Genomic DNA, 27,734 nt, shown 5'->3' with positions numbered 1-27,734 from the left:
AAAGTGGGTTCAGTAACAGATACTTTTGCATTTCATGTAATACTGTTGTTTAGAATTTGAGTTAACTTATTATATATATATATATATAACGTATATAATAAAGATTCTGTAGAACAAATAAATGAGTTGGGCATGGGTCATAGAAGTCATAGCACGTTTTGCCTTTCAACTCCATTCCTTGGAGTTCAGTTCCAGTGCATCAAAGATTATTCTGAGTGTTCATGGTGGCTGAGAAATCAGGGTTCTGTGCTTCTCACCCTCACTTTGCTAGAGCAGGTGTGCTTTTATCATTTTTTAGAATTGTTGTACTAGATTTCATTTAAATAAAGGATTCTGTTTCCCTGCCATCTGTCACTCCCCTCCCTCCCTCCTTTCTTTCTTCCTCCCGTTCTTTCTTTCTTTCTCCTTCTTCCTTTCCTTTCCATCAGAACAGGTTTACATTTTGTGTGTGTGTGTGTGGTTTTTTAGTTTTATGACTTGATGTAACTCTGAACCTCTCAGCAACTCAGCTCTCCTACATAAAACGAGATAATATTGTTCTTATAGAATAGTTTAAAGTGAGGTAAATCATATTCATCACTCAAAGAAGAAAAAATTATTATAATTTCTATAGATATAAAAAAGACATGAGGGATGCCTGGGTGACTCAGTTGGTTAAGCATCTGACTTTAGCCCAGGTCATGATCCCAGGGTTCTGGAATCAAGTCCTGCATGGGGCTCCTGGATTAGCGGGAAGCCTGCTTCTCTCTCCCTGCCACTCTCCCTGATTGTGTTTTCTCTCTCACAAATAAATAAAATCTTGGAAAAAAATAAATAAAAATAAAATAAAATAGTCACAAAAAAAGAGACATGATTATAAAACTTAACATTTATCCTTGATATTAATCTCTTAGTAATATAGAAGTAGATGGGTCCATCTTAAAAAAAAGATAAAATTCATAAATAAAATGATAAAATGATAAAAATACTATAACACTAAAGCTTAATGGTGAAACACAAATCACTGTTTGCATCATTATCATTTAAATATTTTTCTGGAATTACTGACCCATGCAATTATAAAAATAAGGAATTAGAAAAGTTATCATTGCTTACAGAGAATATGATATACTCAAAAAACCCCAGATAATAAAATGAGAACAATTGGAAAATAGAATATTGTATTTTTTTTAAAGATTTTATTTATTTATTTATTTGACAGAGAGAGAGAGAGATCACAAGCAGGCAGAGAGACAGGCAGAGAAAGGGGGAAGCAGGCTCCCCACTGAGCAGAGAGCCTGATGCGGGCTCCATCCTAAGACCCTGAGACCATGAGCTGAGCCGAAGGCAGAGGCTTAAGCCACTGAGCCACCCAGGCGCCCTATCATATTGTTGTTTTGATTTTATACACACACACACACACACACACACACATGCATAGATTCTAGAATGTTTTTCTCTGTTAATGTTTATTTATACCACTCTTCCTACCAAGGATGTAATTAGACTTACTCACTTAAAACTGCATTTTATATAAAATACAAAATGTCTGGCCCCAGTGCATAGGAAAGAAAGGAAAGAAATAGTAATGGAGGTAAGTTAAAAAGAAAAAAGGGGGTGCTTGTGTGGCTTTGTTGGTTGCTTGTATCTTGCCTTATGCTTAAGTCATAAGGATCCTCAGGTCCTGGGATCAAGCCCCATGTGGGGTTTCCTGCTCAGAGGGGAACCTGTTTCTCCCTTTCCCTCTGTTCATATTCTGTCTCTCTGCTCTTTCAAAAACATAAGTAAAATCTTGAAAAAAAAAAAAAAGAAAAAAAGTTGCTTGATCCAACAAAAGAACAAAGAAGGACCAATTAGAGTGGAAAGAGTCAAAGAATTTAGGGTTATAGAAACCTAGATGACATTTTGAAGAAACCAGTCCACAGAGAAAAATAGAGTGAAGAAGGCAAATGTAAAAAAGGCTGCAGGAAGTATTAGCTGTGGCATTTAGAAGGCCAGTGGTTATTTTGGACAGAATAATTTCAGTAGAGTGAAGAGGCTGAACTTAGACTGAAATGAGTTATTGTATATACTAAGAGTACTGAGGCAGAGAGAGAAAACTGGAAACTTGAAGTGGTAAGGCATTTATTTATTTATAATTTGAGAATTTCCAGAAGATATTTACATTTTTTTCTGTGTCTTGTTAGTTGTGTGATTTGACGTATCTCTGAAACTCTCAGCAGCATAATTGTAAGAAAGTAGAAGAGATTTAAGGTGGTGGAATACCTTAGAAAAAGTGAATTAAAAGCAATCACTAGCAAAAATAGAGGAGTTAGCCTTAGTAACTGTTGAGAGCCATTCTCTCTCAGAGACTGACATTAAGAAGGTGAGAAACAAAGATATGATTGAAAATGTTCAAGGTGAGGAACTGCAGTCAGATGGCTACAATGATCAAAATCAAGAGAGAAGCTCATCTGCAGAGTGTTTGGGGGACGGCCTTGGGATTAGACACTTAAAGAGGATGGAGGAAGTATGGTAGGCTTTTGTAAAAAATATCGCAGGATAAGAAATGTAAGAAGGATGAAAGGATTTTTGAACAGGTGAGGACCCAGTAGAGGCTTAAAAAGAATGCAGTAGTATTAAAGGAACCTAATCAGCTCCCCACTGGGCTTCAAATATCTTCAAAGTAATTAACCTGCTCCTTCTTGTTTGACCACCTTTCAGCTGACATCAGAAAGTATGTCTTGAATCACCCACCATTGGCAAGCTTACTTCCATTTTTCAGCCAGTTCCAATTTGGTTAAAATCGAGTAGGAAAAGAGCACGTAGGTGGTTAAGCCTTTGCCTTCTGCTCAGGTCATAATCTCGGGGTTCTGGGATCAAGCCCCACCTGGGTTCCCTGCTCAGTGGGGAGCCTGTTTCTCCCTCTTCCTCTGTCCCTCTTGCTCTCCCTGCTCATGATCTCTCTCTTTCTCTCAAATAAATAAAGTCTTGAAAAAAATAAAGCAGGAAAATTGTTTACTATTTTTAAATAATTTCACTATCTCTCCTAGATATTCTCTTCCAGTTCCCATCATTGTTATGATTAAAATACATATGTTTAGGTTCTAGCATGTTTTTCCTCCACTGATGCTTACTTACACCACTCTTCCTACCAAGGATGCAATTATGGCTTATCCATTTAAAACTGCATTTTATATAAAAGCCTCTTCATGCTGAAAATGTCATTGTGTGTAGTTTTTTTCAGTTTTTCAGTCAGATTTTGTCTCATTCAAGAATCACTAAAGTGTAAAATGGTAGTTTAAAAGTTTTGGCATTTGGATTATCTCAAGTATTATGCACAAAACCAAGATTCCTTTATGGATTTCAAAATATTTCATTCTTATGTAGAACTGAAAATATTTTAGCTTAATTTTTCCTGTTGCTTTGGCCACGGAAAGGACAGATTTTTCCACTACCTTTGGACAGATTCTACTCATTTGGCATTGAGATAGTCCCAAGCTCTTAGTAATATATTAGGGCTTAATGGTGAAGAAAGATCCACATTCGAATTCTGGTTCTATCACTACCTAGCTGGGTGATTCTAAGCTTAAAATTATTTAACCTTTCTGAGTCTCAGTTGTTATTTTTCCCAACCCAAAATGACTTTTCCTTTTCATTTAGAAATTCTTACTACTGGAGGCCTTTATTAGTTTCTATTGCTGTCATAAGAAATTACCACAAACAACACAAGATTACTGTTTTACTGTTCTGGAGGCCAGAAGTTGGAAACAGGTCTCACAGGGCTAATATCAAGGTGTCAGCAAGGCTGCATTCCTTTGGGAGGTTTTGGTGGTGGTGGTATGGGGTGATCTGTTTGCTTGCCTGTTTCGGCTTCTAGAGGCCACCCTATTCCTGCCTGTGGCCCCCCATCCACCCCAAAGGTCTTCAGCTGTATTACTCTGGCCTCTGCTTCAGTAGCCACTACTCATTCCGACTGTGAACCTACCCTTCTTGTTCACTTACAAGGACACTTATAATTGCATTTGCCAGCCCTCCTCCCCGCCCCCCCCCCCCCCAGATAATCTAGGGAACTTTTCTAATTTCTTCAGTGTAATTAAATCTGTAAAGTCCATTTTCAACAAAGGGCGAAATATCAACAGAAAACAGGGATTTGGTTGTGCACATCTTTGGGGAAGGATGTGCATTATTCTGCCCATCACAAGGCCAGAAGGGTTACTTTCTATAGATTCTACCTCTTTACCCTACCGCCACCACTGGGGGAAAATATCACTTTAAGACAGTTCTCCACTTGGATGAGGAAAATAACTGTTTTGTTTCTGAGTTTATTTGTATAATGAATTATCTCTCTAAGAATGTCAGTGTGTAAGGGTTCTATTAGTATGCTTGAACACTAATTAACAGGGACACTTGTTCTTATTTCATTTGACTTTCATAGGGTTTGTCCATCAATAACTACACTGTGAACTGATGATTCTTTCCCACTGTAGCATCTTACTTTTATTACCTATGGATGGCTTCATGCTAACCAAAAGGTTAGATGTTGCAATTATTTATGCTAATCTCAATTTTCTTCTGTGCTGTAGACAGTACAAATAAAGCTGCAGCAATTGATTATACATCACTGACAGCAGAAGGAACATACAGTTTCATCAATGAAAAAACTGAGTCATGTAACGGCTCAACAGTTATGTGCAGCCTCATGAGAATGACAATCAAAACCAGGTCGTAATGATATGAATATTTATCGGGTACCTCATCCTGCTTGGTAATTTTAATAGTCTGTAAAAAAAATAAGTTTAAAAGGAAACATTTTTGTTTTTCTTGAAGACTCTTGAATAAGTACAGCTTCTTAAATAAAATACAATGCATTCCTATTGGAGCTTTAAGTATTCTTACATTGATTTTCTTGTTTTTAAGTTTTATTATTCTATCATCATTTGATTTAATCCTAAAAATGAAAAAATATATTTAAATATCTGTATTCAAAAGAAAGTACATTTCTGTGTCTGACTCAGGTCCATTGTCTTTCTTGGAGACTGCTTTAGTAAATTAAGCTGAGGAATAGTTAGAAATGATAGAAATGTGTAAAAATTACATCTTTTTTGGTAAAATTAGTGTCTTTTTTTTTTAAGATTTTATTTATTTATTTGACAGAGAGAAATCACAAGTAGATGGAGAGGCAGGCAGAGAGAGAGAGGGAAGCAGGCTCTCCGCTGAGCAGAGAGCCCGATGCGGGACTCGATCCCAGGACTCTGAGATCATGACCTGAGCCGAAGGCAGCGGCTCAACCCACTGAGCCACCCAGGCACCCCGGTAAAATTAGTGTCTTAAACAGTTAAAATAAATGTCTGCAAAATTTGTTCAACAGAATAGTTGTCCAAGGGCTGTTGATAAATGAGGATGCATAACTTCCAAATTGTTAGAAGGAAAGAAAAAGGAGAATAAAGAAAACTCTATCATGTCTATAGAAAGCTATAAAGGAAAGGGGAAAAAATCAGAAAAAATAGGCAAATATTCAGCAAATATTAAATGAGCATCTGCTTTGATGAGGATTCTTTTTCTCTAAAAATGTCAACCCAAACAAATTGGCAGGCACAATAAGTATAAATAGATAAAACTTTTCTATTAAATGCCAAAGTCCTTCAGATTAGACACATTATTTTTATTTTTATTTATTTATTTTTTCAGCCTATACTATTATTTTTTATGTTATGTTAGTCATCATACAGTACAAGATTAGTTTATGATGTAGTGTTTCAAGATTCATTGTTTATGTATAACACCCAGTGCTCCATGCAATATGGGACATATTGTTTTTATATTTTAAAAGCTAGATATATGTAAGTGAGACAACTAAAAACATACAGAAAGACAACAAAGGAATGGGAAAAGATACATAATAGGAACATGTTTCACCTAATGACATAAACTTAATATATGTAAAGCCAAAGATATGAAATTACAAGGTGAAACCAACAAATGCAATCATACTAGGTATTTTTTCAAAACATATATCAAAAATTAATCTATCATAACTAAATCTAGTAAGGATACAAAAAAAATCCTAATATGTGAGTAGTTTTTTAAAAATCAAAGGTTACTTTAAAAATTAGCATAAAGCACATCATTTTTGTTTTATTGACTAGATTGTCAGGCCATTTGATTAATCTATTAACTCACAAAGGAAAATCTTACCAGAATCTTCTGATTCTGAAATCAAAATGCTTGTTGATCTGGCTAATAAGCTCTAGTAGGTTTGTTTTCTGCCTCTGTTTATCCTGTGCTTTTCCAGTGAAAAGATATTAAAGAGTCTTACATCTTTGTCCTCAAGGAAAGGAGGACTCAGGTAAGAAAATACCTACTTACTAAAGCACCCCCTTAGAGTGAAGGAAACCACACTACTGTGTCTAAATCTGTAGGAGACAGATACCCATTGTATGTTTTAACATGCAGATTGCCTAAATGAATTGGGGAAATAACAAAAGTTTTTAATTTCACAATACTGCATTCTAGCCGCTATGAAGAAAATCACAAGATGTGGGCATTCTAAATTTATTTTGGTAAGTAATCTTAATAGGGGAAATCTTGTTAATAATAAATAAAATGAGATGCAATATGAAAAAGTTATGATATTCAAAATTGTATTTGGTTGTTTAAATTGGGCTACATTATTTTGTTCTGAAGCTTGGTAAGATAATGTGGTACTATGTCATTTGGATTTCTTTCTAGTGAAACACCAATAGAATATTTAAGCACAAAGACTGCTTGCAACAACCAGTTATATCATGTCTTCTTGACTCAGAGATGTTCTTTTTTTTAAATATGATAACTAGTGAGTATGATCAGCCTAGATCACAATGAAATCAAACAGCAGCCTAACAGTCAGCGTATATCAAAGTATAGGCTTCTCCTTTCAGATAGGAATAATAAAAATTGAACAGATCAATCAGAGGAGATAAAATTATAAAGTTAACTATTGTTTTTACTTTTTGTTTCTTTTTTTGTGTATATATATCTGTTTGGGTCTATCTTGTGTTACTTACTACCTGGCTTTTCTGGCTGTCACATGTTAGCTTTCTGCAAAGTATTAGTGAAAACATGTTAAGACTATGATGTCGTCTCCAAAGCAGAGTTAACCTCAGTAAAATTATTATTATTATTATTTTTGTTTCAAAAAGGCTGGTCTTCACTGCACACCCATAAACATGGCTATACTCTACTAGTCTCAGGACTTTTTAACACTTTTGGTGATATGTGATTATTCTAGAATCGAACAGTCAAACTGGCCACAGATAAGAAGGGTGTCTAGATAATTCCAAAACTCTGACCTAAGGACTAAGAATAACAGCCAGAGTTAGAATCCCTTTTCCCTGTGTGATATTTGGTATTCTGTTTAATATTCTTTATTCCTCCTTGCCATTCCTTTTCTGTATTACTGTGTTTTTACAAACACAATTAAAACACTTTGGTTATTAGTTTAATTATTTATTTCTGAGTTGTCTTTAATCTTTAACTTTATTCTATTACACAGATTACACAGCAGACATAATATGAAAGTTAAACTTTTAATCTAAGATAGGTTGAGGGACAGTCAGATGAAATAAGACATATTACTACTTTCACAATGAATTATTATTTGGTCCTCTTATTGTAACTGAATAAACTTGTTCAAATAAGTGGGAATGTTTCAACTTTAGCTAGCTAGACCATTTTCCTGCCAGGTCAATATGAAAACTTTTGGTTATCTTCTCAATTTTAGTTAAAAATGTCCTGTAACTTAACTTCATCATTCAAAAAAAAAAAAAAAAAGTCAACTTTTGTATCTGCAGCTTGCTAAATCAAAAATATAACTCTTCAGTAAAAATATTTTTCTTGTAAAAATACAATTTAAATAGAACATTCCATATGACAAATCTTTCTTAATGTTATCATCACTATTATTTTTTTTACTGTGAATGTCCTTTGAAATATTGAAATAGATAGTCTATAGAGTTGTTTTTTTTCTATTGGTCCCTTTGTTTTTGGAATAAGTTTCTATAATTTTATGTACTTTGGGGACTATAATTGTATTTTCCTTTTATGTAGTATAAATAAAAGTTTTTAAATTATGTATAATAATCATGCAGTATAAATTGATCAAAACTTTTCACAATTTTTGATGTGGCTTGGAAGAAAAGGACACTGTGATAGACAATGACACAATTGAGTTGTCAGCTACATCAACACTTGGGCTGCACTAAATAGAATTTCAGGTCCTCGAATCAAGGAAGTAATAAACCAACTCTACCCTGCCTGCTCATGTTAGTGTGTTCATTTCTGGTTCCCACCAAAATTATTGTAGAATCAAACTGGTGGTGAGACAACAGAATGGAAAAAGATTCTAGGGATCAGGGCACATGAGGAACCATTGGAAGAAAAGAAAAAAATGAAAGACTTTGGGATTACATGATAATAATCTTTAATAATTTATTGAATAAAAGAACAGGTTTTACATTTTTCCGTGTACTCCAGGGAACAGTTTTAGGAACAAAATATGAAATTACCTGGGTTGTAAAATTAGATGCAATAAGAAATAACTTAAGCTATATAAAGTTGGAATGAGGTTGTGCTTTCCCTTCATGGAAGCCCAGATAATTTATGAGAGGTATTTTTAAAGCATCTTTATACAGTTGAAAAGCTGAATTAGATTATATCTGAGGTTTCTCTCATACTCTAAGCTTTACTTTTCTATATTTTAAGATAAAGAGTGGAAGAGATTTTCTACCAAAATTCATCCTGGGCATTTCATTTATCTCCTGCTAAGTGTACTCTAATCATAGTAACAATAATAATAATGAGAAATATACAGTATTATTGCTATCACTTTACAGATTAATAAACTGAGAGAGAGTGAAGTTCAGCAACTTACCCAGTTACAAAGCTAGTGAGTCTTGGAACTAGGATTCTAATCCATATGGATCTAAGTCCTATGCCTGAGCTTTTAATGCATACATTCTATAGTTTATTTATGAAAAAAATTAAATCACCAATGTGACCTCAATCTGTGGGAAATAATTTTATTTAAAGAAGAATAAAATGATGGAACAATGTCTTGAGATTTCTTTTTTTTTTTTTTGAGATTTCTTATGTTAAAATTATGGAGGGCATAATAATAATGATGATGATAATGAAATCTATAATATACTTTCTCCTGAAACTATTAGTGCCATGCTAATTTGCTGGGGCTTAATGAGGTCCTAATCTCAGCGCTGAACACATTCAAGTATTATTTCATTTAATCCTTAAAACAACCCTCTTAACAGGTAGGTGCAACTATCTCTGTTTTTATAGCTAAAGGATCTGAGGTCTAAAGTCATACTCCAGGCAATGAAAAATGCTGTATTAACCTAGAAAAACTGTCCTGTATTCATTTAACTTAGTTATTCTTTCTACAGAGAATCATTATCTCCTATCTAGAAGTTTCTTCAAATGAAATGTGTGACAGGTCCTCAAACTAAGATCCTAGATTACTCTTTTATGCTGGTATTTACAGCTCTTTATTAAGAAAAAAGGAAAGAAAGAAAGAAAGAAAGGTAAAAGGAAAGAAAAGAAGATGAATTCCTGTGGTCTATGGAGAATAGTCTTATCAATCAATTACAGGATTAGTCAACAACCAATTAGCAATCAATGAACAAGACACTGTGAAGAACCTTACACCTAGCCAAGGAGTTAGAAAATATAGACCTAAGTCGTTAACGATAAAAGAAAGCCAAATGATTGGTATAAACAGTGAAGATTTTGCAGTGAGAGAAAACAAAAATAAAAACAAAAACATTATGGTGGACCCTGACTGCTAGGGAAAGCTTCATAGAATTTATCCTGTGTGTGGATGAATGATGGATTTGGATGAGTACAGAGGATCAGAAAGAACATCTGACACACAAGAGGGGAATAGAATGAACAATGACACACAGTTTGTAGTATATTTGTAGTATATGGGATATACTGGACTCCATAACTGGACAATAATGGTTTTTAGTTTACTTGATTATTTACAAGTATTTTAAGTTTTTAAAAAAATTTAAAAATGTACAAATATCAACAGTAATCATTCTATTTGTAAAGCATGACTTGTTCAAGAATTATTGTCAATAGATGGCTTCCTGCAAGGCTACATAAAATTTAGCTATATATCTATGGTTAAATCAGTGAATCCTAGTCTTGTCATTTACAAATGTGGTCCAAATCTTTCCCATTTCCCCCCTTCAGAGGTTTCTTTGGACCCATGACTGCTTTTACCACTAGAATAGAAGCAGATGTGACAGCATGTGACTTCCAAATTTGGTTCATTAAAAGCCATGCAGTTGTGTCTTTATTCTCTGAAATACTCACTCTTGGAGTCCCAGTCCATCAGGTCAAATGCCTGTCAAGCCTGAGGCTTCCATGTTCTCCCTGTGAAGAAGCCATATTTGGATCTACTAGTTGCCATAATCAGCTTAGCCCTGCCTTCCAGCTATCCTGGCCAAGAGACCAGATGAGAGAAACCATGTTAGATCCTCCAGATCAGCCCAACTCCCAGCTGAGTACAACCCAAGCTCTGTCGATGCCACATTAGACAAGAATCACAGAGCTAAAAATGGAGTGAATTTCCAGCCCACAAAATCAGGAGCTATAACAAAATAGTTCTCACAATACTAAGTTTTGGGGTTGTTTGGTATACTGTAATAAATAAGAGAGCCACTTGGTCCAACTGTAAGCTTGAACTCCAGTCTGTGATTACCAGCCCCTATCATCATGCTAGGAGTGTAGCTGTTGCTTCCCTCATTAGGAATCCTGATAGGACAGGATTACCTTCACTAACCAGCACTGCACTAGAATGCAACAGGGATGGTTGGGGGCGGGGACTGCCATCACTCCATCACTGATGCCTCTGTTTTTCCTGGTGAATATCCCCCTTGCACACCTGGAAGATGTACTGTTCAACCGCTAGTCCTACTTTGCACAAAACAGGGTTTGGTCAGTATTCCATAAGGTATTATGGGACTATGTAAGATAATCTAAAAGTAAGTGGGATACCAAAACACTGGAGAAAAAGTTATTCAAAAACCCAGAGTACAGATCATACTCTACGATGGTGAATTTTCTGGGACAGACCTGATTCTAAATGTTCTTTCTCTACCACCAAAAATTATCAAAACATCTTAAAATTTCTCATATTTTTGGTGTCTGAATTATTTATTCCAGACTATCCCTTTCGCTATGAGAGGCACAGAAACTTTTGTCAGACTATATGTCCCAATTTTGTGTTCAGAAAATAGGCCAATGTACTTTTAACTCAAAGTTACAGTGCAACAAATTTGGCACCTCTCATCAGAGTATAGAGGCTGAAGGCCTGCTGGACACACAAAAAAGGGGAAAGTAGAAGAAAAACAGTTTCTCTACAAAGTCTATATTTAGTTCGTATATACAGATATTCTGAAAAAGTAATAATTTAGCCTGATTTTTTAATAGTCAAAGAGGTCATTATGAGTTAATCTGGTATGTGTGCATTGCTCAACAATATTTTCTTGTGGATTTTTAAGGATGTAATTTTAGTATCATAAGAGAAAAAAGAATTATCTCCCCAGGAACTTATTGTAATTCTTTAAGCCATTTTTGTGTTTGTCTCTTTTCCTGGTGATTTACTAGACTTCCCAAAATTTGCTATTATGCTAAAGTGTATCTTTATATTCTGGCAGACTAAGAGTGAGAGGAAAGTCAACCAAAGCCAACCAAACCCCATGGCACCATAACTTAACTGGGTTCTGGTCATTCCACGAAGGGTACTGATGGGTAAGCTAACACTGTTTTACCCTGTAACTGTTTACCTTATGGAGCTAAATTTGTGGGAGGTAACTCTTCACTGATGGTAACTGAAAAGTAAGAGATTAAATCAGTAGAAATGGTAATCTGCCAACTAAGCTCTTTTTCTTTCCCTCAAGATGTAAATGTCATCTAAGTAATTCCAACATCTAAGTAACAACGTTATTGGTATATATAATTAAATTTTTTTTTTTAAAAAGCGTAACCCTCATATTTTTAATGATAGCTCTGATACACCATGGAGTAAATTTTGCTCCAGTTACTCTGCCATCTTTCTTCTAATCAGTGCTTATGTTTTTCCCTACATTTTTTTTTTTTACTTCCATAATTTGGATTATCATGTTGAACAGTAGAAGCCTATAAAAGGAGAGGATATCTGTACTCTTCTCTATAAAGAAATAGGATACCATGATGGTTAAGGAACTGGCTGTCCTTAGGTAAGGTTTTAATTTCACTTATAAAGTAACTGCGTAGTAACTCTACTTTAAAACTTTCTTGAAAAAGTACTTATCTTCTGAAGAAAATGTCTCTTAAAAAGGAAAAGAAAAAATAAAATTTTAAAAAAATGAGAAGCAAAAAAGGAAAAGAAAATATCTCTTAAAGGGAATAGACACTTTGAGAAATAGAAAATGGTGTCTGGAATGCAGATAATAAAAATATATGACTTGGTCAAAGAGTGGGTCAGGTAATTGCAGACATGTAAAGGAGAAAAGGAAGAGTCGATTAAATAAGTAGGGTATTTAGCTGCCCACCTCTCCGATCAAAGTCATATCAGAGAGTTTGGATAAAAATTTCTGTTAATCAGGTACAAACAGTTTGACTGTTTCTCCATGTTTTCTGAATCTGATGAAGAAATAAAAGATCTAGAAGCAGAGAAATTGGTAAAAGAGGCAGTTGGTTGGAGGCCTGCTTCAAGATTAGCAAGGCAGCCTCTTTAATGGACCTCACTGCGTAATTAAAGCTAAGTGTCAGCACTGAAAAAGTTCAACTGTCAATGATTCTAAATTAAAGCATAATGCTGGAGAAAGTACTCTAAGGCCTTTGGTAGCTCAAGCTGGAGGTGGTTTGGCTAGAGTCTAGACAGGAGAATACAAGAAAGTATTTCAGTTCCCGAGAACTCTGTGTTAAAAGCAAAGTCATACAAGGAATGAAAGGAGTCTGACAGGAGGCGATATCTAACAGTTTATTGAGGTGAAAGTCTCTATATAAGTGTTTGTGTTTTAACTTGACTCTGTGCCTTACCTCACATACATTTGTAATATGCCTGTGGGATCACAACTGAATGACCTGTGTGGAATGACCTATGAATTTCCTCCTTACCAGCTGAAAGTGATTAGCTGTTGTACGAAAAAATTTCTGTATAGCTGGCGTAAGATGATAGATTTATATATACTTCTATCATAATGTTGTTGAGTTAAAACATTAGAAGGGGAAGCATTTGCTTGGGTGTAGACTTTGTTTTATAGTTTAACCTATTCATGCCTGAGAAAGAGGGGCAGGGAGGGCAATTAACATTTTATTTTTTTTTTAGTATTTACCATACGCCAGGAATGAGGCTAGCGCTTGATCAATCAGTCTGAAGAGCCAGAGTTAGTAATCTTGTCCCCATTTTATAGATGAAGAAACCGAGCATCAGAGAGGTATTTGTCCAAGCTTTTTATGGGTATAGTTGATAAAGTCTGAGAGTTAATCATAGGACTGTGTGTCATTCTCTTTCTATTCTATCAACTTCCTAATGAAAATATGCGATTTAATGGGCTTCAGTGATATGTCTTAGAATTGTAGACACAGGGATGAAGAGGAAAAACTCATTTGGTCACTAAATGAAACATCTAGCAAATGACAGGTAATAATAGTCATGAGGGCTGGTTCTTCAATTCCTCCAGCACCTTTTCTAAATTGTTTCAGAGGCCAACATTCTTAGCCCTCCTGTTCTCTTGTGTTTCCTAAATGTTTGATAGTCATTCAACATGGGTTTAAATTTGACTTGCTTTGCCAACTCTTCCAGCAAGCGCTTCATTTTCACTATTATTTTTGATCATTTTAAAATGTATTAAGAGGCATCCGGTAAAAGCAAGTTGTGTGCCTGTTGTGTGCATCATTTCATTTAAGCCTCATGATAACACACAAAGTGATTTACAATTGTCATTATATCTTACAGATATTGAAATCAAAGCTTGAGCGATTGCTCACATTCATAGTTAGTAATCAAGGGAGCTTGGATTTCTGATGACAAAGCCGTTGCTCCTGGGCACTGGGCTATTCTGCTGGATGCCTATAGGCGATCCGCGTCTCCTAGCATGACTGCTGATGCAGTGTTCAGGAAGTGTGGGAAACATGTGAGGGGCCGGAACCTTTCTAGAGCTTTTGAAAATATACACCAAATGTTGACTGTCAAGTGTTCACATAATCTAAATTCATATACACACAGAGTGCAATATTGAAGGAAAAAAGAGGTGAGCTAAGCAACCTCTAAATTCCATTTTGTGAAATAATTTTTAGGACTGACTCAACATGACTGAAATAGTTCCATTCCCATGTGAGGGATATATTTTTAAACCGTACCTTAAATCTAAATCCAGTTTCTGTTTCAGTGAGCTGAAGAACAGCTATAGCATTGGACTTATGGGTAAGAGAATATCATTTCTGTCAACTCACTTAGAATGATGCCATGTCTATGAGGGGGCATTTCTGAATTTGAAATTCTGCATTATCTCTGAATTTTCTAACCAAAGTCTGGCTTTGGATTTCACCCATACTTACTCTATCCTAGACATTCAGACATTCAGATCTGTTGTTGTTGTTGTTGTTAACAGAACATCTGGTATGTATTGGCAGAAGGCATTAGTGATTACTTTCAGTAAAACCAAAGCCAAAAATCGTGATGGAGTATAAGTTCATCTAGTTTATGTCATTCTTTCTATGACAAATCCAAAGCCCAAACATTGCTTCCTACCCATAGTGGCATCTGAAAACACAATAACCACCGTCATGGGATTTTAGAGATTTTAGAGATTTCAATGAAAGATTATACAAAGTATCAAGGTGGAAACACCAGATTAGTAATTAGGCAATAAAAACGTACTATATTGTTAAATATATCCCTAGATATTTAGGAAAAGTGACAGCAGAAAAATAAATCTTTTCCCTTTTTGTATTCAGTGTAGTTCAATCTAGGTAGAAAGAGACCTATCCTAATTCCATTTCTCAAAGCACAGGTATATTTCCTCATGAACCAATCTTTCCTCAGCAGACTGATTTAAATAATAAAATGAAAAAGAGATAACTGGATGGATCCTCCAAACTTTACTTCCAGAATTGGAACGGGGAGCCCCTTGGGGTTTCAGGACCATTCTGAGCTGTCGAAGCTCTCTGAACAGCTGTTTGGTAGTAATCTCCACAGAGCTCGTTAGCACAACTAGTCAGGGCCATGTTAACTGGGTCCCTTTACTGTTGCCGCCACACTCCCTCTTATCATGTCTTTCCATTATCACCTGCCCACCTCCCCAGCTTGCTCTCTTAGCACTTCTGCTCTCCTGAGGGGAAAGAATTTTCTTTCCTTCTTTCCTCTCTCTTTCTCCCTCTCTTCCATCCCCCTCTTCCTCCCCTTCTCCTCTCCTTCCCTCCTTCTCCCCACCTCCATCTGACCAATTCTTTCTCATTTCTCTCACTTTTCTTCTTTAGCTGTTGCTACCTCTTTCCCTCTCTTCCTCCTCTCATGGCTGTTTCTCCCCAGTGTGTGAGTTCTTTCTTTCCCATCCTCAGGTACTATCCTTCATTAGTTTTCATACCTTCAGTGGAAGGAACCACTTGAATATCTTCAATCATCAGACTAGAGGTGTATTCTCTTTCTTTGCAGAGTGCGTTAAGAACACAGGCTTTGAGATTGGACTAGAACCTGAAATCTCACTTCTGACGTGCTGTTGCCTGCAACACACAGGACTAAATCACCTTTAGCTCCCATTTCCACGTCTGTTAAATGGGGATAATAGTATCTTCCTAAAGGTGGTATAGGGAGCAAAGAAACCAGTGTTACACATGCACTTTGTGTGGTGACTGGAGAAGAATCAGCAGGCAATCAAGAACAGTTCCTGTTATATACCTTATCTATCGATCAAATAGGACAGATCTCGGGCGCCTGGGTGGCTCAGTGGGTTAAGCCGCTGCCTTCGGCTCAGGTCATGATCTCAGGGTCCTGGGATTTAGTCACGCATCGGGTTCTCTGCTCAGCAGGGAGCCTGCTTCCCTCTCTCTCTCTCTCTGCCTGCCTCTCTGTCTACTTGTGATCTCTCTCTGTCAAGTAAATAAATAAAATCTTAAAAAAAAAAAAAAATAGGACAGATCTCAAGTCTGGCTTTGCTAAATCCTCTGTCTTCCTTCTCTCCATGCTAGTGAGCCTGTCCACCTACAGATACTTCATTCATTTATTCATTGTTCATTCATGGGCCTACTTAGAGGATATGTTATTTGCTACCTGCCCCCCCCCCCCCTTAGAGCCCTAATACAAAGCTCTGGTACTTTGTGTTACTCTGCCACGGTTGTAAAATTAATCCCTGCTAAATTATTAGTTGATTACATTTAAGGCATTCTTCCTTCCAGACCCTTTAATGATCTAGAGATGGGGACGAGGAAGGAGAAATGAGGAAGAGATAAGTAAGGAGTCCCTTGCACTTTGAGAAATTCTTTTATTCCTTGAGAGTAGAATTCCCACTAATACACGGGCTGTGCAGACAGGAGATGTAACTGGGGCCAGCACCTTCTCTACCTGCTCACTGGCAAACTTGTTTCTAGAATCTTGCTTGCTTCTTGGATGCAGGTATCTGGGGGTTTTGTAGTAGATGTGTTGGTTGGATGGGATATCAGAAAAATTAATACCATCCTGACACCATGCTAAATATAGTTAATTCTTTGTAAGTTCTCGGTAATCTCGTTTGATTCTCACATTTCCGGTAAGCATTTTGAATCCTATTTTACAGAAAAATAAATTGACTTGTAGAGAGGTTAAACAACTTGCTTTTAATCACACAGCTAGTAGATGGCAGAGGTTTTTCCGATGCCGAACGCTGGCTTCATTTGCTACACTGCACATGTACTGTCTGTCAGTTGAGACGTTCCAAAGCATGACAGCTCTGTGTTCTTTCTCCCCCTCAGTAACATTTATGCTCAGAGAGGGAGATTTTTTAAAGTACCAGATAGACCGTGATCCTCCTACATAGTGCCCAGAACCACCATCTCCTCACTAGGAAGGAGGAAAAACTCTAGACTATACTGAATTCTGGTTCTTTTTCAACCTCTGTTTGGACAGTGATGCTCTGTTCTGGTCCTCATTTTGTTTAAATGAGGAAATGGGCATATATGTTTTATTTTCTTTCTTTTTTTTTAAAGTAAATTTATTTATTTTCAGCATAACAGTATTCATTATTTTTGCACCACACCCAGTGCTCCATGCAATCTGTGCCCTCTATAATACCCACCACCTGGTACCCCAACCTCCCACCCCCCCACCACTTCATTCCCCTCAGATTGTTTTTCAGAGTCCATAGTCTCTCATGGTTCACCTCTCCTTCCAATTTCCCCCAACTCCCTTCTCCTCTCCAACTCCCCATGTCCTCCATGATATTTGTTATGCTCCACAAGTAAGTGAAACCATATGATAATTGACTCTCTCTGCTTGACTTATTTCACTCAGCATAATCTTTTCCAGTCCCATCCATGTTGCTACAAAAGTTGGGTATTCATCCGTTCTTATGGAGGCATAATATGTGTGGTATATATACACAATGGAATACTATGTTTTATTTTCTTTTTATCTAACCATGCTTTTAGTACAATTTTTCTAGAATATGCCTGATTTTTTTTTTTTTATTATTTAGGTATAAACCTGAGGACAGAATTTATATCAGAGTTTTACTAAGCAAGAGGCAAAATGAACACCAATTCACATTCCTGCAGAAAACAGTATACACTTCTTGAACTTTTAACAATGGGTGGGGGGAAATATTAGTTATGACCTATAACCTTAAAAGATTATGCCTTTTTGCTTGGCCATATGAACGCCTCCTATTTTAATTTGTGAAATGAGTTCAACCCACCTGATTACATTCAAGGCATACAATTCCACATTTTGTGTTAATTGTGAACTAATGAAATTGCAAGGGTCATAACGTAGATTTTTCTCTACTACTCAGGTCAAAAGAGAAGGCACAAGTTCACACCTTATCAGAAAAAAATGGAGATTCTAGGTCAGAGTTGCATGCTAATGGAACTCAAGTTGAATCCCATTAACAGATGTATATGGTTTACCTCTTCTGGTGTTTGGGTTTGGGTTTTGATTTTTACTTGAAGTAATTGTCAACATTTAGAAGCCAACAGATATCAGGGATACCTGGGTGGCTCAGTCTGTTAAACATATGACTCTCGATTTTGGCTCAGGCCATGGTGTCAGGATGGTAAGATCCAGCCCTGTATGGACTGTGCACTGGGCATGTTGCCTACTTAAGATTCTCTCTCTCTCTAAAAAAAAGAAAGGAAAAGAAAAAAAGAAAAATAGATCTCACATACAAATCTAGATTTCTACCATCACTTGAAAGCTCTGAAGACTTGCATAATACTGGGTGTGGAACCAACTGGAAGTAATTTCCAGCTTCTATGAGGCATCCACTCTCCAGTTTGCCACAGTTCTCCTCTGGCCGACTTACTTTATTTGCTTAACTCCCATAGGCATTTGTGGTATTGATCCTGGGCTTAAGGAGTAGTTTTCAGGTTACCTTTTAAACAAATTAATTAATTAATTATTTTTTTGGAAATTAATTTTTTATCTGCTTCCAATTCACCTGTTTTCTTTCCCACCATCTCCACCTTATTCTCAGGATGGGTGCTCAAGATGTCAGACTAGTGGTCATACTGGCTTCCAACCGCCAAGCCACAACCAGCAACCCTCACTGTCTGCTGACTTCCCTCTTTTTCTTTCTAAACCCTGAAGAGATTGGGGAGGGGCTTCAGAAGCCATGAGGGAGAGCACCTCAAGACAGAAGTGCCTCAACTCTTAAGCCAATAAGACTGCTGTGTTTGTGCCTGCCCATCGAGGATCAGCCCTGCTTGTATTAGAGGCAAAGTGGACAGTGTCTTTGCTGGTTAATCCACCCTCCACTAGTCTGACCCTGCTTTTGACATGCGTCCTTACATTGGCCATTTGTGTGCATGCATGTGTATATGTGTTTTTCTGTGTGTGGTGTATTTACTAGGTACAAACTTTGCAAAGGTGTCACAGTGCCCTGCTCAATGTAGATAGTCCATAAATGTATTTTAAGTGGAATGGATTTAATTATTTATTTATTCCACAGGCTTCATAATGTTCATGGCCATATGATAAATAAAACCAAATTTGGATTCCATATGCATACTTGATTTTCAAACACTTGTGTTTTGTACCATAAATAAACCCATTCAGCACTGTTGTATAAAAACATCTCTGACCAACACATAAAACATCTTAAGCAAACTAACATTTAACCTCTGAAATGGAAGTATAAATGGGAGAAAATTTCATGGATTTACTAATTATCTTATCCTGCTGTGGATGCTAGCAGACATTGTCTAGAGCTACTAACGTGAATGCATACAATAATTAATACAGAGCCAAGGAAAATTAGTCTAAAAGTATAAGGTAATTTTTAGATTGTTAGATATTTACAGAGACTTTTATTTCATCCTCTACGATAACTTTTTAGATTTTAATTCTAGTGTAGTTCACATATAGTGTCACAATCATTTCAGGTGTACCATCCTCTACTTTAATTTTAAGCTTTGGAAAAATTTAATACAGATAGAAACAATGGGAAGAAATAATTGGTAGAAGAAATATTTCTATTAAAGTGGTGGATTAGGAAGAATGTAAAAATTTTCTTACTGAATACAAATTTTCCATGTGTAATTACAAAAGAGTCTTAAAATAATAGTGAAAAATTCTTCCAACAAAATTTATTAAATGATTGTGTATTTGAAGATTTGGCTCAAACATACCCTGTGTAATAGTGCATAATACTTTCCAACTGAAACTTTTCAAGAAGCCATACTGTTGAGTCAAGGAATTTCTTTCTGTTTAGACAGTACTGTGAATAATAATTTATACTTACCAGGGTTTGAGAGACTATTTCTCCTTGAAACAATGGAGTTTCTTCTAACCCTTTTCAAAACGATGTCTTTTCAGATATTGGTAAGACACACACAATTTCTGTATTCACTTTATTAAAAGAGTCTGCTCTATTATTTTATACTAAAAAAAGTTCACGTGTATTCTGGAATTTGATGACTTCAAAGTTAATTTTAAGAGAAAATGCTAACAATGAACACAGAAAAAGTGTTTTCAATCTCAGAAGATTTCATCTCTCGATAACTGTACACACAAACTTGTCTTACCATAATGTCAATAGGATTTATATATTTATTACAGAGATCTATAATGTCAAAGTCTGAGTCACATAAAAAAATGGACATTTGTTTTAAAAACAACTATACAGCAGCACAAAAGTGTTAAAAAAGAATCTTAACCCAGTTCGATTTTTATCAGTGAAGGGTAGGATGGTACTCTGGCAGCCATGGCCAGGTTTGGCTGCCTTTCCTCATTATCCTTTCCAGAATGCTGGGCTGAGTCCACGGTCTTCAGTTGGCAGAGCTGATCTTGGGTTGCTTAGGGAAGAGCTGCCAGCACCAAGATGATAGTAGCAAAGGTGTGACCAGAGGCTGTCCTCAACCACACAGAGGTGGAATCACATAGCAGGGGATACTGCAATGTGGCAGACAGAGAGTCCAGGGTAAGGAGTGAGTTCAGAATCTGTTGGTTCTGTTGTGGGATCAGTTCTCTAAAGACCTAGGACTAGCCTGAGGACTGAGATGATGGCTTTAGCCAGTCTGAAATGTATAGCACTTTGAAATTGGGACATGACAAGTACCACCAAAAATAGGAGATTTTTCTATTCAGGGGAGACAAAATTTTTCTCTTTATGTCTCTGTACTTTGCAAGCTGATTTGCCATAAATTCTCATGAGTTTTCATGACCATACCCCATCAAGCATGGCCATTTTGCTTTAGTTCACGAAGACATCTGGGTTAAGCTGCTATTTCTGTTCTTTAAAATTTTACTTTATCTATTTAATTTTTTGATTCAGGTTTTAACTTAAATACCTGTTAGTTAACATACAGTGTAGTAATCATTTCAGGTATAGAATTTAGTGATTCATCACTTACATATAACACCCAGTGATTTTATCTGGGCACCCTTGCTACCCATCAACCATTTAGCCCATTCTCCCACTTACCTCCCCTCCAACAACCCTGTTTGTTCTCTACAATTAAGAGTCTCTTTCCTGGTTTGCCTCTCTCTCTCTTTTCTTTCCTTCTATGTTCATCTGTTTTGTTTCTTAAATTCCATATATGAGTGAAATCATATGGTATTTGTCTTCCTCTGATTGACTTACTTTGCTTAGCATAATACTCTCTAGCTCCATCCACATTATTGCATTGGCAAGATTTCATTTGTTTTCATGGCTGATAATATTCCATTACATACACACACACCACCTCTTCTTTATCCATTCATCAGTTATATAGGGTGTTTCCATAATTTGACTATTGTTGATAATGCTGCTATAAACATCAGGGTGTATGTATCCGTTTGAATCAGTATTTTTGTTTCCTTTGCGTAAATACCTAGTAGGGCAATTGTTGGGTAGTTCTATTTTTAAATTTTTGAGGAACCTCTATACTCTTTTGCAGAGTAGCTGCACCAGTTTGCATTCCCACCAACAGTATAGGAGGGCTCCCCTTTCTCCATATACTTTGCCAACATCTGTTGTTTCCTGTGTTGTTAATTTTAGCCATTCTGACAGGTGTGAGGTGAAATTTTAAAAGGTCATTATAATACCATGGCAAATCTTCAACACATCCCCTTAAGCCTTGTGACATATTGTGTTATTGTTTAAATGTCCTTTCAGCTTAAAAGCCCTTATCCCTGCCATGGGACTAAACCCTGGAGGGACAGTTTAGACAACTCATGGAGTTGCCAACATGAAAATCAGCTTAGTTTTTCAGAGAAGGGCAAACTATTTTGTATGACTGAAAGAGATTTACCCCAGGAACCCTGAGTATAATATCAGTGTAAGCAACTTGGGACTCAGTTGGAAGACCTTGAAACTTCCCTTGGATAGGTTCCTTTTGAAAATAATTCCTACCTTATAGGTTTATTATAATACTGATAATAAGCTGGGTACATATAAAAAACCTTTATGTATAGTAAAGCACTATATACAAATGTCAAGTGGTATTTTGTAACTTTTTTTTAGTGCTCTCTCTCTCTCTCTCCTATTTATTTATTTTTTTTTTTTTAGAGAGGGGAAAGAGAATGACCTTGTGAATGAGTGGGGGAGGGGGACAGAGGGAGAGAGAATCTTTTGCAAGTTCCATACTCAGTGCAGAGCCCCACTTGGGGCTCAATCTCATCACCTTGAGGTCAAAATCAAGAGTTAGATGCTTAACCGACTGAGCCGCTAAAGTGCCCCACAAGTGGAATTTTATTTTGTTTTATTTTAATTTTTAAAGATTTTATTTATTTGATGTAGAGAGAGAGAGAACACAAGAGGTGGGGAGGGGCAGAGGGAGAGGGAGAAGCAGACTCCTCGCTGAGTGTGGAGCCAGACGTGGGGCTCTATCCCAGGACCCTGAGATCATGACCTGAGAGGAAGGCAGCCACTTAACCAACTGAACCATCTAGGCACCCCACAAGTGGAATTTTAAAAATGCTTTGCTTGTAGGTAAGATCAGGGGTCAGTGTGCAGCCAGATTTGGTGTAAGAATATTTCATACCCTTTAAGAAAATTCATTTTCTTTCTACACTTGTATTCCAAACAATAGAAATACCTAACTATCTGAAACATATGCTTACCTTCTGAAGATTTCAAACTGTAGAAATGTTTCAGGATTTATTTTCCTTTGGTGCTCAAGGTTCTTGGTCACATGGCTTTGAAGAATGAAGAAGAAGACCAGAGTGGTGGGCGGCAAAGCAAAGTTTATTGAGCGATAGTACAAATCTCCCAAAGAAGGATGGGACCTGAGAGGGTTGCCCCTGGAGTTTCTAAGTCTAGGGGGTTTTATGGGCTTGTTGGCAGGCTTTTTAATCTGATTAACCCTCCACTTGCCTGTCACCCAATCAGGTGTTTGTCATTTACCTATCACATGGGAAAGGGTGGAGAGCTCGTTCCAGGGTGGTGTATAATTCTTTTAAGGGTGGTTTCCTCTTAGGACGCGGTCGCCTTGTCCCTGTTTGCCTTTCTTCCAACTATCCTGCACTAGAAAGAAAGAAGGTAGGTGGGTATATTTATTCATTTATTTATTTATTTTTATTTTTTAAAAGATTTTATTTATTTATTTATTTATTTGACAGAGAGAGATGACCTGCAGGCAGAGAGGCAGGCAGAGAGAGGGGAGGAAGCAGGCTCCCTGCTGAGCAGAGAGCCCATGCGGGGCTCGATCCCAGGACCCTGGGATCATGACCCGAGCTGAAGGCAGTGGCCCCACCCACTGAGCCACCCAGGCACCCCGGTAGGTGGGTATATTTAAAATATAACAATTTATCTCCCAGTTTTCCTCATACTTCATTTCTATGCTCATTGCTTTTCTCTTTTCCTGTCCAGAGTTCCTTTCCTTTCTTTTGATTCTTTCTGTTTCTCTTGGCTTGCTGGCTTTTTTCATCGTAATTTTGTCCCACACTATGGACTTTAATGATTGCTTATATACCAAATATTCCTTAAGCTGCATTTTTAGCCAAGAAACTTCTGAAATATAGAGGAATGTACACCAAGGTATTCACAGATACCTGTTATGCCCTCTCCCTCCTCCCAAGCCCCTAAATTTGTTCCTAGTTTTGCATTCCTATCCTTGGTCACACTTAATTTAAACTCATTCTTCATGGGAATTAGGGTGATCTTTCTTAAAGATGCATCTGATCATGTTATGCCCTTATTAAACCCTTCTAATTGCTTTCCATCACTTTTAGAATTCGTATCTGTTCATCTCTTTAAACTCATTCCCATTGCTCCTCACCTCACAGGGTTGACTTGTGGTTTCCCAAATGCATTAGGCAGCTTTCCGACTTCACATGACTGCTTGGCCTGATCTCTCTGGAATGGCCTTTCTGCTCCTGTCTCTGCTTAGCAAGCTTCTTTTTAACATTCAGTCAAAATATCTTCTGTAATATCTGTCACAATATCCTCTAAGAAATCTGCCCTGACTGCCAGCTCCTCCAAACAAGGTAAACTACTTCTATTATTGCACTCTGTACACTGTATTGAAATTATTCATTTATGTATCCTTCTTCTTTACAGACTCTAATTTGAATATAAAGTCATTGCCTTATTCATCTTTGTATATGGCTCCCAGCACAGTTCCATACACAAGATAGATGCTTAATAATATTTTTTGACAGCAGTTAATTAAGACTGCAACATCGTTACACAATTGATTTCTGGGTTGGTTTGAGTTTATCTGGGCAGTGAGGCGATGTGACATGGAGAGCACACTACTTTTATCTCTCACCTCTTCACATGTGTTCCTCTGGAATTTATGTGCTCTGTTAGAAAGGTTCCTTCCTGGGGGCATCTGGGTGGCTCAGTGGGTTAAGCCTCTGCCTTCCACTCAGGTCATGATCTCAGGGTTCTGGGATCGAGTCCTGCATCGAGCACTCTGCTCGGCAGGGAGCCTGCTTCCTCCCCCCCTGCTCTGCCTGCCTCTCTGCCTACTTGTGATCTCTCTTTGCCAAATAAATAAAATTAAAAAAAAAAAAATTAAGGTTCCTTCCTGGATGGGGGTAGGCAAAAACAGTCAATATTGTCAATGGATTTTCTACATACAATCACGAAGTAATACTTAGAAAAATATTAATTAGACATTATTTACAGAGAAAAACACCATTATTCATTCACTACATATTCTTTAACCACGTATTGTCTGATGGATACTGTTCTAAGTATTGGGAATACAGCAGTGAGCAAGGCACATCTAAATCTTTACCTTCATAAAGATAAAAAATAAATAAAAAGAAAGAAGAGAAAGAGAGAGAGAGAGATAAAGTATATCTTATTAACAGAGAGAAAACACTTACCCTGTTTTTCCACAGATCTTAAATCATGCTTTCCTCCCCCAAAACTATCTTTCTCCCTCCTTGCTTTCTCACTTTAGAATGTTTTACAGACTTAAAGCAAAGGCAAATACAAAAACGGAAATGTTCTTGAAAAGGCTGGCTTAGAGGTCATGACAAATATTGGCAATGGAGTTTCCATATATACTTTGTAGAAAGAGTGAGAAAAGGCTGCCATTTTGTTGAGGCTAATTGGGATGCCAAGCTCGGAAAATTGGTGTGTTTTGCAATAAAGATACAACTACCAACCTTTGTTTTGGTTAAAACAAGTTTTTAAAAATATGTTTTGCTAAATTATCATATCCTTGTCTCCTCAGTCAGAATGAATATGTGTGTCGTTTGTGTAAATATAGCTCTTCAAAGTGATATTGATTGGATGATTTGTACATTGCTCGAGTGTGTGTTTCAGTCATTTTTCACTCGAATGGACAACTTGTAATATTCCGCCCTCCCAGGACAGTAGTAACTTGTGCTCTACATTTCTTGACGATTCTTTCAAAACATTTTGATGAATATGTATATCATATGGCCATAGGAAGTATGCCTGCCCATTTGCCATTTTTTCAATTGGACATAGTTTAGTTGCTTAACACCAAAGGCTTTATAGAACATAACCACACTGGAGAATGGAAATAGAATTTTAATGGACGTCAAATAAGAAAAGCAGCATACATCTAGAGCAGAGTGCTCTGCACTTCCCTTGAGTAATGATAGCACCATTTACGTGGGTGTAAGCCAACTCTTTCTTCTTGGCAAGAAGGCAGTTTTTAATAGTGTATGTCAAGGACACAAAATTAAGTTTTCCACGTATGCTCACAGAGGAGTCTTACATTCCAGAAGTAACGATTAATGACGTTTATATGGTAGAATTTTAGTCATGTGGATTTTATTTTCTCCTTCATTTAGTCACAGCTTTTTTGATTTCCCTTTATGGTCAGCTCCTGACTTTGGAAACGACGCAAACACACTTGGGCAAAAAGCATAAGAACAATAGTTCTGAGAAATGTAGGCCAATGTGGCTGAGAGCCCTTGCCAGAAACTAATTTTAGTTAAAGAGGTCTAACTATTTTCAAGCCATTTACTTCTCTTCCAGCCTCCCCGCCCTGCAGCACCACAGATAAAAGTGCCTCACTTCGTGGGGTTTGGAATTTGTGCCTGTGACAAGTTTAAAGAGAGTTCTTTAAATTTTCTTTCATCATTTCATACCAAACTCAGGAGTGACGCTAGGTCAGGGAATGGGACCTTTCGCTTACACACCAAAAATGGACTGATAAGAGGGACAGTTTGGTTACATCCCTCCTTTCCGACAATCACTCCTTTCCTTCCCCCGCATCTCCCTCTTATCTTCAGGAAGGCTACCCTCTCAGCCCGTTTCTCTTTCTCTTTTAGTTGGGTTTGTAGTCGCTAAGGTGTTAACTGTTGGATAAAATTAGTGAATTAAGGGCAACCCCTCCGAAATCATTTGCATTTAAAAGGAAATACAAAGAGATAGAAGAGCCTAAGGCAGCCTTAGTGCAGGAGAAGCAGGTCTAATTTTAGACCAGGGCAGGTAGCCTCTCTGCATTGTATGACTGCCCCCTGCACCAATAGCCATGATCATAAGTAGATGGTTACAAATTGCTTCCTTAAGTCCAAACCCCATTTTTAAAATGATTTTTTTTTTTTTTTTTTTTAAGATTTTATTTATTTATTTGAGATAGAGAGTGAGAGAAAGCGGTATGAGCAGGGGGAGGGGCAGAAGCAGAAGGAGAAGGTTAAGGAGAAGCAGGCTCTCCACCAAACAGGGAGCCCTATGTAGGCCTCTATCCCAGGACCCTGGGTTCATGACCTGAGCTGAAGGCAGTTGCTTAACTGATTGAGCCACCCAGGCACCCCAAATAGTTTCAACAAAAAGAATCTCAGATACATTTTACATACACCAAAATCCATACTGTGTTATTCCTCAGGCATTCTGTTTTTCATTTTGAACACTTTTAATTCTTATTAAGATTTCTTTTTATAGTCACCAAATTCTAATTATTTGACTAGTGTCACTGCTTTCTTCTGCATTATCTCCAATGTATATTTTTTCTCTTAAATGTGCTCTCAATAACCAAATGTATACATTTGGAGACAATGATAGCTGATATGCAGAGAGGTTTGAATGAATAATTCCTACAGGTAGTACTGTTGCTTTTTACGTTTTATCTTCATTTCAGTAATTTCAAAGATTAAATTGTGCGTGAATTTGAATCTTTTCCTTTGTGTATGTCCAAGTTCAGCCAGTTTCATGGTGACTTTTGGGGGAAAAGAAACCTAGGTTGAAACATTGCTGTCTCTTATTCAATTTGCAGCCCCAGTCTGAGAATTAGACCCTTAAAATGTATTCACAACTATACACACAATATATTTTTATTTGACATCCTCAAAATTTAATTTCAAACTTTAAAATTTTTACCATCTAATGTCTATCTCTTGAGATTACTCGAACTTTTACTGATTGCTTTTCCAAATTACTTGGGTTTTCTTGACTTTTATTCAAATATTCCAAAGGATAAGCAAGATTTCATCCTTAAAATGAATAAACAGGATTCCTATTTCATCATTCAAATCATGGATAAAATGTGTAAAAGCCTTTGGCCTCAGTACCTTCTGGTGTGGAACACATCCAAGCAGTCCTTCTTAACTGGTGTCCCAGAATGTATAAATAAGAAATAATATTTCTCTAATGCTTAACCACAGCCACCACAGTCTGGGAAATGAA

At 36.9% G+C, this 27,734-nt stretch overlaps 1 protein-coding gene across 1 annotated transcript in view; it reads left to right on the top strand.

Moving 5' to 3' along the window:
- The window catches only part of LOC131825606 (uncharacterized), a 259,384-nt gene that overhangs the window by 202,235 nt on the left and 29,415 nt on the right, over positions 1-27,734 (top strand). The window lies entirely within an intron of this gene.

Source organism: Mustela lutreola, chromosome 2, assembly GCF_030435805.1.
Source record: "Mustela lutreola isolate mMusLut2 chromosome 2, mMusLut2.pri, whole genome shotgun sequence".
Lineage (NCBI taxonomy): Eukaryota > Metazoa > Chordata > Mammalia > Carnivora > Mustelidae > Mustela > Mustela lutreola.
The sequence above is the reverse complement of the archived record's forward strand: the minus strand, read 5'-3'. Positions and strand labels throughout refer to the sequence as shown.